Here is an 11006-nt window from a genome sequence, read left to right on the forward strand (position 1 = left end):
TTCCAAGTTTCTCCGAGGTCAGGTGGCAAGAAGTGAGGGAGGGACGTGATTAGGTTGCATGAGACTTGTGTCAGAGACTGACAGAAATACCAGGAGTGATAAGTCTGTCTTCTCTGACCTTGAAATCCTAGTGCCACATGCCCTCTATCCTCCTCTTTCCCTCAGTCCTGCCTGTTCTGTATCAGCCAATCTCCATCTGGCCCTTCCTCACCATCTGCATCTCACCCATGGCTCACGCCCACATCCTTTCTAAACAAAACCACTGCAAGAGCTTCTACTTAATCTCCTTCCAATCCAGTGTCTCCTACAGAACACGCCTGAGGTAAGCTTGTAAAGGGTCAATCTGATCATGATTCAAAACTTCCCAGTGGCTCCCTGCTACCAGGTAAGATCTCGATATCTTAAATATTGACACAAGCCCCTTGGATGCTGTCTATGAGGCACCCATTCAAACTTCCTTCCTCCTTCCGTGAAGCCAGCCCCATGGAATGTTCCATTACCGAGGCAAAACAGGACTATTTCCTTCATCTTTGCCTGTAATGTCTCATATTTTTATGTGAAATGTCTACTTTTCCTCAAGATTCATCTCAAATACAAACACCTTTGTGAAACCTTCCCCAAGGCTCCCCAGGGAGAGTTATAGGTTCTGCCCACCCCGTCTCCCCTCGTTCTGCCCTTCTTGGCTGTGTAGCTCTCCTAGGGTCTGCTCTGTCTCTGTCCCTCTCTCCCCCATCCCCGTCCCTCACTCTTTCTTTCAAGGGAGTATGATGTAGGACACTATACTTTTCCTGTGTAACTCTCTATCCTTGTCCTCACAGTTACATTGTGTGATGTTTCAGGCTAGCAATAATCTCTTACCTTTTCTGAATCCTCAATCCCGAGCATATTTCCTGGAACACAACAGACTTTAAGTTTTTTTCAAGGGGGAGAAAGGGAACCAGAGGAAGGGAATAAAGAGGAGAGGAAGGGAAGAAGAGCAGGAAATCAGTGTCTGTAGAAGTGAGTGAGCTTGGACCATAGAGTGGTCCACATAGTGACCATAGAAATGCCTTTAATGGCTGCAGGGTCAGTGCTCAGTGGTTGACACCACTGAGTCAGGACAACTGATGCTGGTAATGTTGGGGCCCAAAGAGGCTACTTTAGGGGGTTGCACAGGTGATCGAGCCTTGTAATCTTGGGGTACCTGGGTGGCTCTGTCTGTAAAATGTCCAGCTTTGGCTCAGGTCATGATTTTGCAGTTCTTGAGTTTGGGCCCCATGTGGGGCTCTGTGCTGATGGCTCAGAGCCTAGAGCCTCCTTTGGATTCCGTGTCTCCCTCTGTCTCTTCCTCACTCCTGCTTGTGTTCTGTTTCTCTCTGTCTTTTAAAAATGAATAAACATTAAAAAAAAAAAAAAAAGCCTTGCAGTCTAAAATCTGATTGCTTGGTTTCCCCCTTTCTAGTTGTGAAATACATTTAAGTGAAACAGAATGTGTGCAAATTGTTCAGATCAATGTTCAGTACATAGAAAATTATCAAAAGTTAGAACACATAAGCCCACAAGCAATGCTAAGATGATCACCCTGGGTCATAGCTCAGAGACCCATTAACATGGCCGTTTATTCACAACTGAGGTAATAGGCCCAGATATTGATTAGCAGCATGGGGATGGGAACAAGCCACTCTCCAGCAAGTCCCGTGTTTCTGCACAGAAGTCACAGCTGTGAAGAGGCATAGGAAGGTCCTTTAAGTAAAGGAAAGGATCAGTAGTTGTTAGAGATAGAAGCATGTGCCAAGAACAGTTTCATTTGCTCCTACATCCACCCAGAAAAGGTGACGTTATCCTAGATTGGCAAATGAGGAAATCAAGGATGTGGCCCCTTTGTGAAGACAGAGGGGCAAAACAACACCATCACGCCCTCTCCAGACAGGCCGGCCTGGGAAGATACCCCGTACCTGCTATCAAATGCCATAGCTGGCAAGAAAATGATAAGCTGTGCATTGAGTAATGAGAAAACCGCCTCCCAGGTAACACAAACATTATTCTAAGTCACTGCTGTAGTAATGAGAAGGGAAAGTGGGAAAGTGGACTACGAGATGATACAAGTTGTTTCAAAAAAAAAAAAAAAGAACATAAATTGATAGTTGGTTTAGTTGCAAAGTCCCAGTTTGTATGTTACAAAGCACTAGCTTTGAACGGTTGCTTTAAAATGCACAAGCAGGAGAACAAAGTGTAATTATGAGATTTAGATTTTCTTTCCTATTTCAATGTTTTTGTGTGGCTCTAAAAAGAAAAAAAAAGAAAGAAAAGAGAAGAAAGAAAGGAAAAGAAAAGAAAGGAAAGAAAGAAAGAAAGGAAAGTCTTTAGGAAAACTCACCACTCAGTCATCATGTTTTATAGCTTTCTAGGTACATACTTTCCGAATATTACTCAGAATTATGCAGCCTCAACATTTATAAACACAAAGCATAAATTGAATGTTGCCACTCCCCTTTAAGATAGTCCCTGGTTTCTGGATTCCTGAGGCCAATGGTTTGAGACTCGTGCGTGTGGAATACTGCCAAAATACAGGTTTAGGATGCTTTAGAGCTGACACTACAGCAATGGATATAATTCTGAGACTGTTAACCAGATCAAAATATGTTTACTTCATGAACAATTACTGAGGCAGAGGGGGAGAGAAGGAGAGAGGAGGGGAGAGAGAGAGCAAGAAAGAGGTGTGAAAGGAGGAGGAAAGAGCAAGTGGGAGAGAGGAGGAGCAAGGGAGGGGAGAAGTTAGGGGAAGAGAGGAACAACCAGGAGGAGGGGAGAGAGGGGCCGAGGAGGAGCAGGGAGAGGATGAAAAGGGGGAGACAGGGAAGAGGAGAGAGGGAACGTGTTACTGTTTGTGTAGAATCATCTCAACAGTTTTGGGATCTTTTTTTCCCTCAACCTTAGACAATACTTTAAGTTTCTGTCTTTCCGGATACTTCAGTTAATAATTGGTTCACATAAATCACTTTGCAAGATGTTAAGAGCTAAGGTTATTTTGAGGGAAGGCAGTGGGAGGCTATAAATAAGGCCGTCCTGAGGGTATGGAGAACCGCCACATGCTGGCAAGTGGTGATAAGCCTGAAGTTTTTTCAGGGTCTTGTGCAGGCTGGGTGTGGTTCCGGTTTATGAGACCTCTGTGGAGCATCCTTGTCATGCCCTCATGGTATTGACAGACTATCCAAAGGCAAGGAAGGGGGGATAAAGGAAGGAAATCACGTAGCCAGTGTCTCCAGGAATGAGGCCACAGGGGCCAGCATGAGGGCATGGAGGGCTAGAACTGGCTGCCAGGTGCTCTGCAGAGATGAAGCAGGAGAAGAACCAGAGGGTAAGGAGACACTTAGAGAACATAGAGAATGAAGGGAGTGGAATTCCGTCATGTGCAAGGGGACTGTGGCCACATGATGAGAGATGTCTGAGTGGGGCACAGGAGTCTTTGTTGACAGCTGACTATATGGTGTACACCTGGGTCATGGGGCTTCAAGCTCATGCCCAGAATGTTCCCCCCCCCCTCTGTTTTTGGTTGCCATTTTTCATGTCTTTGAGTCCATCAAAAACAGCCAGAGCAATCTCCACAGTATTTTTCAAATAGCTCTTTTCTCCCTCATTAGCCACTATGGTAGTCTCTTCCTGAAGATAATTAGGAATCATCAATTGAATGATGTTTAAATTTTTTTTAATATTTATTTATTTTTGAGACAGAGAGTGAGCAGCAGAGGGGCAGAGAGAGAAGGAAACACAGAATCTGAAGCAGGCTTCAGGCTCTGAATTGTTAGCACAAAGCCCAATGTGGGACTCAAACCCATGAGAACTGTGAGATCATGACCTGAGCTGAAGTCAGACGCCCAACTGACTGAGCCACCCAGGTGTCCCCTCAACTGAATGACGTTTATCCTACAGACTCATGTAGAAACCTCTGTTTTCAAATAGAAGCCTTCTACAAAGAGGCAATAGGATTTATATGAAAAACAGTGGTATTTAGAATTCCAATGGTGGTCATGCTACCTTCAAGGTGAGGCATTTGGTTTGCAACCAGGAAAGCCATCTTAACCTCTTAGCCTCAGTTTCTTCTTACAGAATGTTAAAGATTAGGACAGATAGTGGATATGTGTTTAGTACAATTTCGATTCCAGGTCAAAGAGGTTACTTTGTTAAAACTAGTTTCCTTCCATTCAAAATCTCTACTTGGCTTTTCACTGATGTTAAGCCAGTATCAATGCCAGGTTCATTTAAAAAACATTCACTGATCTGCTTGGGTTAAACTCAGTCTTGAATTTCTAAGAAAACCATCTCAGTTAAACCTTGTAATTCACAGATAACATACGTCAGAATATTGTCCACTGATGAAGTTTTTCTCAACAGGGCAGTGGAGAAGGTTGGTGGCTCTGAGGCTATTCAGTGAGGGAAGGTTTCCTGACCATCTCTGTAGTTCTAAAGCTTGAGGAACGGAAAAGAAAAAAAAGAACAAATTGAATTTATATTGATTTCCTTTAAAATACACTTAGAGAAAAAAAATGATTTCTTAAGCAACTCTTTTATTTACAGCCAGGCACAGGCCCGAGCCACAGAAGGCATAAATTCTCAGATGAGACACTACCACACCAACACCAGAAACGCACAGCCACTGAGGAAGCATACACGGGAGTGGAGGAGATTAACTCAAGGAGCAATGTATTCTGACTCCGGCCACCCAGGGAGTTTCCATTTATTAAGGGATATCAATAAGTAGATCAGACTCTTGACTGATAACGTTCTGAGTTTGAAAGGAGGCAAGAACCATCGGCCACTGCCTCACGGGTACCATATCCCCATCACTCAGATGTCCTTTTCCCTAACGGATGTGAAACTTTCCAGTCGAGAAGAACATCCAACAACATCTGCCTCCTTCTCTCCCCTGTGGAACGGTCTTGGTGTTGGCACAGTAACAGGACCTCACCACCTCTTTAGGCAGCCATTCCAACCACAAAGGTCTCCAACCACAAAGGTCTCCAACCACTGGACCGATTCTTCATAGCGCCTGGCACCCTGTGGTCTCCACCTACTGGTTTTAGTTAGGCTCCTACAATATGGAAGATGAGAAAAACACCAAAGCAACCAAGTATGAGTAAACACAACAATCAATTCCCCAGTGTCTTACATGTGTGTATCTGTGTACACATATATTTATATTTAGATATATAGTGCTGTAAGGAAAGCATAGCACAGATTAATAAAAATAGAGGATTTTTAATTATAAATTTCATATAGCCAACTGATCTCACTAAATGATTTCAATGATTTTATGGAACTCTTTTCCATATAGCCAACCTATGGTTGCACTGACCAATGCTGGTTATTTTTTTTAAGCATAATTAATATACAATGCTATATTAGTTTCAGGTATACAACATTAATTCTAACATTACTCTGTACTCAGCACAATAAGTATATTCACTCTCCCCATTCAACTTTATTATAATATTATTGACTATATTAACTAGACTATACTTTTCATTTCTATAATTTATTTTCTAGCTGGAACTTTGTACCTCCTAATGGCCTTCACTATCTTGTCTTCTAGTTGTCTTCTATCTGGCAACCACTCATTTTTTCCTCTGGATTTAAGAGTCTGGATTATTTTTTTTAAGATTCCACTTGTAAGTAAAATCATATGGTATTTGTCTTTCTCTGTCTGACTTAGCATAATACCTTCTAGATCCTCCATGTTGTCACAAATGGCAAGATTTCATTCTTATGGCTGAGTAATAGTCTGTTATGTACATATACCACTTCTTTATCTATTCATCTATTCATAGACACTTGTGTTGCTTCTATATCTTACCTATTGCAAACAATGCTGCAATGAACCTATATGCACATATATATTTTTTTCAAATTAGTGTTTTTGTTTTCTTGCAGTGAAGACCCAGTAGTAGAATTACTGAACCATATGTTATCATTTTTGTTTGAGGAAGACCTGTTTTCCACAGGGGTTACACCAATTTACATTCCCACCAATAGTGTTGGAGGGTTCCCTTTTTTTCTAACAATGCTGCAATGAACCTATATGCACATATATATTTTTTTCAAATTAGTGTTTTTGTTTTCTTGCAGTGAAGACCCAGTAGTAGAATTACTGAACCATATGTTATCATTTTTGTTTGAGGAAGACCTGTTTTCCACAGGGGTTACACCAATTTACATTCCCACCAATAGTGTTGGAGGGTTCCCTTTTTTTCTACATCCTTACCAACACTTATTACTTGTCTTTTTTAAAGTTTATTTATTTAGAGAAGAGAGAGCATGAGCAGGGAAGAGGCAGAGAGAGAAAGAGGGAGACGGAGAATTCCAAGCAAGTTCCACAGTGTCAGCACAGAGCCCAACTTAGGGCTCATTCTATTGAACCATGAAATCATGACCAGAGTTGAAATCAAGAGTTGGATGCTTAACTGAGCCAGCCAGGTGCCCCTATTTCTTGTCTTTTTGAAACTAGCTACCCTGATTGTGTGAAATGTTATCTCATTGTCATTTTGATTTGCATTTTCCTGATGATTAGTGATGTTGAACATCTTTCCATGTGTCTGTTGGCCATCTGAAGGTCTCCTTTGGAAAAATGTTTATTCGGTCCTCTGCCTATTTTTTAAAACAGATTAGTGGGGGATTTTGTTTTTGTTGTTGTTGTTGTTTGTTGTTGAGTTGTGTAAGTTCTTTATATATTTTGGATATTAATCCCTTGATATTTACATACACTTATCAGTTATTTTATTTACATATATCTTCTCCTATTCACTGGGTTGTCTTTTTGTATTGTTGATGGTTTCCTTTTCTGTGCAAAAGCTTTTTATTTTGGTGTAGTCACAATTATTTGCTTTTGCTTTCATTTCCATTGCCTGATGAAAAATATTCGTAAGTATGTTGCTAAGGTGGATGTCCAAGAGATTACTGCTTATGTTTTCATTTGGGAGTTTTATGGTTTCCGGTCTCAGGTTTAGGTTTTTAATCCATTTTTAATTTATTTTTGTGTATGGTGTAAGAAAGTGGTGTTAACACCATTTATTGAAAACACTGTCTTTTCCCCATTATATATTACTGCCTCCTTTGGTTGAAGATTGATTGACCATATAGGCGTGGGTTTATTTCTGGTTTCTTTATCCTATTTGATGACTATGTGTGTCTATTCTTGTGCTAGTAACCATGCTGTTTTAATTACTGTAGCTTTGTATTATATCCTGAAATCTGGGATCATGATACTCCAGCTTTGTTCTTTCTCAAGATTATTTTGACTCTTTAGGATCTTTTGTGGTTCCATTCAAATTTTAGAATGGTTTGTCCTAGTTCTGTCAAAAGGCTTTTGGCATTTTGATAGTGATTAGTTGAGTCTGTGGATTGCTTTGGGTAGTATGGACTTCTTAATGATATTAATTCTTCCAATCCATGAATATGGAGTATATTTCCATTTTTGTCTTCAATTTCTTTTGTCAATGTTTTTATAGTTTTCAAAGTACAGCTCTTTCACTTCCTTGATTAAATTTATTCTTAGGTATTTTATTTATGGTGGAATTGTAAATGGAGTTGCTTTCTTAATTTCTCTTTCTTCTACTTCATTATTAGTATATAGAAAAGCAACAGATTTCTGTGTATTCTGTATTTTACAACTTTACTGAATTCTCCTATCCATTCCTATCGATTTTTTGGTGGTTTTCTCTATATAGTATGTCATGTGCAAATAGTAATAGTACTACTTTTTGCCAATTTGGATGCCTGTTATTTCTTGTTATTGTCCCATTTCTGGAGCTAAGACTTCTAGTACTATGCTGAAATAAAGTGGTGAGAACATCCTTCTTTGTCCCTGATCTTTAGAGGAAAGACTTTCAGTTTTTCACCATTGAATATGATATTAACTGTGAGTTTCTCATATGTGGTCTTTATTATGTTAATGTATGTTCTCTCTGAAACTCCCTTTGTTGAGTTTTTATCAAGAATAGATACTATATTTTGTCAAATACTTCTTCTGTCTGTTGAAAAGATCATATGGCTTTTATTCTTTCTCTTATTAATATAATGTATCATATTGATGATAATAAATAGGGCTTATATCCTGGAATAAATTCCACTTGATTATAGTGAATAATTTTTTAAATGTATTTTTATTTATTGATTATTTTTGAGAGAGAGAGAGAGAGAGAACACAAGCAGGGGAGGGGCAGAGAGACAGAGTGAGACACAGAATCTGAACCAGGCTCCAGGCTCTGAGCTGTCAGTACAGAGCCCAATGCAGGGCTTGAACTCATAAACCATGAGATCATAACCTGAGCTAATGTCAGGTACTTCTGCATTGAGCCACCCAAGCATCCCTAAATGTATTTTTAAATTCAGTTTGCTAATGTTTTGTTGAGGATTTTGCTCAATGTTCATCAGGTATATTGATGTGTAGTTTTTCACTTTGTTTTTGTAGTATCTGTCTGGTTTTGGTATCAGGGTAATACTAATTTTATAGAATGAGTTTGGAAGCTTTCCTTCTGCTTTTTTTTTTTAATCATTTGAGAATAGGTACTAACTCTTCTTTAAATGTTTGGTAGAACTAATGTGTTTGTTCTTCTCTTTCTAGTTCCCTTAGATGTAAGGTTAGATTTTTTTTTTTTTTTTTAGATTTTTCTTGTTTCTTGAGGTAGACAGGTATTGCTATAAACTTCCTGCCTAGAATGGCTTTTGCTGTATCCCAAGACTTTGGACCATTGAGTTTTCATTTTCATCTGTCTCTGGGTATTCTTTTATTTCCTTGTTGATGTCTCTGTTGACCCATTTATTGTTTAGTAGTATGTTATTTAGCTTCTGTGTATTTGTGTTCTTTCCAGATTTTTTTCTTGTAATTGATTCCTAGTTTAATACCATTGTGGTAAGAAAAGACACTGGGTATGATTTCAGTCTTCTCAAATTTACTGTGACTTGTTTTTGTGGCCTAACATGTGATCTAGCCTGGAGACTATCCCATGTGCACTTGAAAAGAACATATATTCTTCTGGGTTTGGTATAATGTTTGGTATATATTAGGTCCGTCTAGTCTAATGTGTCATGCAAAGCCACTGTTTTCCTTGATTTTCAGGCTGAATGATCTATCCACTAATGGACATGGCCTGTTAAAGTCCCCTACACTTTTGCTTTATTGTCAATTTCTCCCTTTATGTCTGTTAATGTATGCTTTATATATTTAGGTGGCCCAATGCTGGGTGCATAGATATTTACAGTTGTTATATCCTCCTATTGGATCGATCTCTTTATTATTAGGTGGTACCCTTCTTTGTCTCATGCTACAGTCTTTCTATTTTGTCGGATAGAAGTATTGGTACCTTGGATTTTTGTCCCACGTCCATTTGCATGGTTTGTGTTTCTCCATCCCTTCATTTTCAGTCTGTTTTTGTCTCTAGATCGGAAGTGAGTCTCTTGCAGGCAGTATATAGATGGGTCTTGTTTTTTTAACCCATTCAGTCACCCTATGTCTTTTGATTGGAGTACTTAGTCCATTTACATTTAGATTAATTATTGACAAGTATGTACTTATTGTCATTTCATTAATTATTTTCTGATGTTTTTCTAGTTCTTTTTCTTTTTTCTTTTACTCTCTTTGTAGTATGATGGCTTCTAGTGTTTTGCTTATATTCCTTTCTTATTTCTTGTGTATCTATAATAGGTTTTTGATGTGTGGTTACCACTGGGTTCATATATAACATCCTATGTACGTAACAGTCTATAGTAAGTTGCTGGTTGCTTAAGTCAAACAAATTGTATAAGTACTACAATTTTACTCCCTTGATGTTTTCCATATTTGATGTCATAGTTCACAGCTTTTATTTTGTGTATACTTGACTCATTTTTGCAGATATAACTGAGTTTACTACTTAGGTGTTTTAGCCTCCATACTGGCTTCATAAGTGATTAATCTATTACTTTTACTACATGCTTATTTTACCTGTGAAATGTTTTCCTTCCATAATTTCTTCTAGGCATGGCCTTTTCTTTACAATGAATTCCCTTTAACGTTTCTTTTAAGGCTGATTTAGTGGAAGTAAACTCATATCTTTTGTTTGTCTGGTAAACTCTTTATCTTTTCTTCAGTCCTGAATGATCACCATGCTGGGTAGAGTATTCTCAGTTGTAGGTTTCTTCCTTTCAGCATGGTGAATGTCCTGCTTCTGACCCTGGCCTGCAAAGTTTCTGTTAAAAAAATCAGCTGATAGCCTTACAGAGTTTCCCTTTTATGTAAATTTTTTTCTTTTGCTGCTCTCAAAATTTTTATTTTTGCTGTTTTTGTCTTGGTATGAACCTCCATGGGTTAATCTGTTAGGGGCTCTCTGTGTCTCCTGGACTTGGATGTCTGTTTCCTTCCACAGATTGGAGAAGTTTTCAGGTATTATTTCTTCAAATAGATCCTCTACCCCCTTCTCACTCTCTTCTTCTAGGATCACTATAATGTTGTTGATGTCACTGTGTTCCTTAACCTATTCTTATTTTTGTTGTTCTTTTTCCTTTCTGGCATTCAGTTTAGTTGCTTTTCCATTACCCTGTCTTCCAGAATGCTGATCCCATCTTCTGCCTCCTAATCTGCCGTTAATTCCCTTTAGTGTTTTTGTCTTAATTTCATTTATTAAATTCATCTCTGTGTGAGTGTGTGTGTATTTTTTCTGCCTCTTTGTAGGAGTTCTCATGGAGTTCATCCACTCTTCAGTCTAGTGAGTATCTTTTTGACTATGACTTTGTGTTTGTTTTTAAATATTTATTGTCAAGTTGGCTAACATACAGTGTATACAGTGTGCTCTTGCTTTGGGAGTAGATTCCCATCATTCATCACTTACATACAACACCCAGTGCTCATCTCAACAAGTGCCCTCCTCAATGCCCATCACCCATTTCCCCCTCTCCCCCACCCACCCCCATCAATCCTCAGTTTGTTCTCTGTATTTAAGAGTATCTTAAGGTTTGCCTTCCTCACTCTCTGTTTGTAACTATTTTTCCCATTCCTT

General features: G+C 38.9%; 1 long non-coding RNA gene across 1 annotated transcript in view; it reads right to left on the bottom strand.

The window, feature by feature from the left end:
- Nucleotides 1-4524: 4524 nt before the first annotated feature.
- The window catches only part of LOC115279395, an 89331-nt gene continuing 82849 nt past the window's right edge, over nt 4525-11006 (bottom strand). The window contains exon 5 of the long non-coding RNA XR_003903406.1: nt 4525-5068. This is a non-coding gene — a long non-coding RNA (uncharacterized LOC115279395). The remainder of the gene's footprint in view (nt 5069-11006) is intronic.

The sequence above is a fragment of the Suricata suricatta genome, chromosome 15 (assembly GCF_006229205.1).
Source record: "Suricata suricatta isolate VVHF042 chromosome 15, meerkat_22Aug2017_6uvM2_HiC, whole genome shotgun sequence".
Taxonomy (NCBI): Eukaryota; Metazoa; Chordata; class Mammalia; order Carnivora; family Herpestidae; genus Suricata; species Suricata suricatta.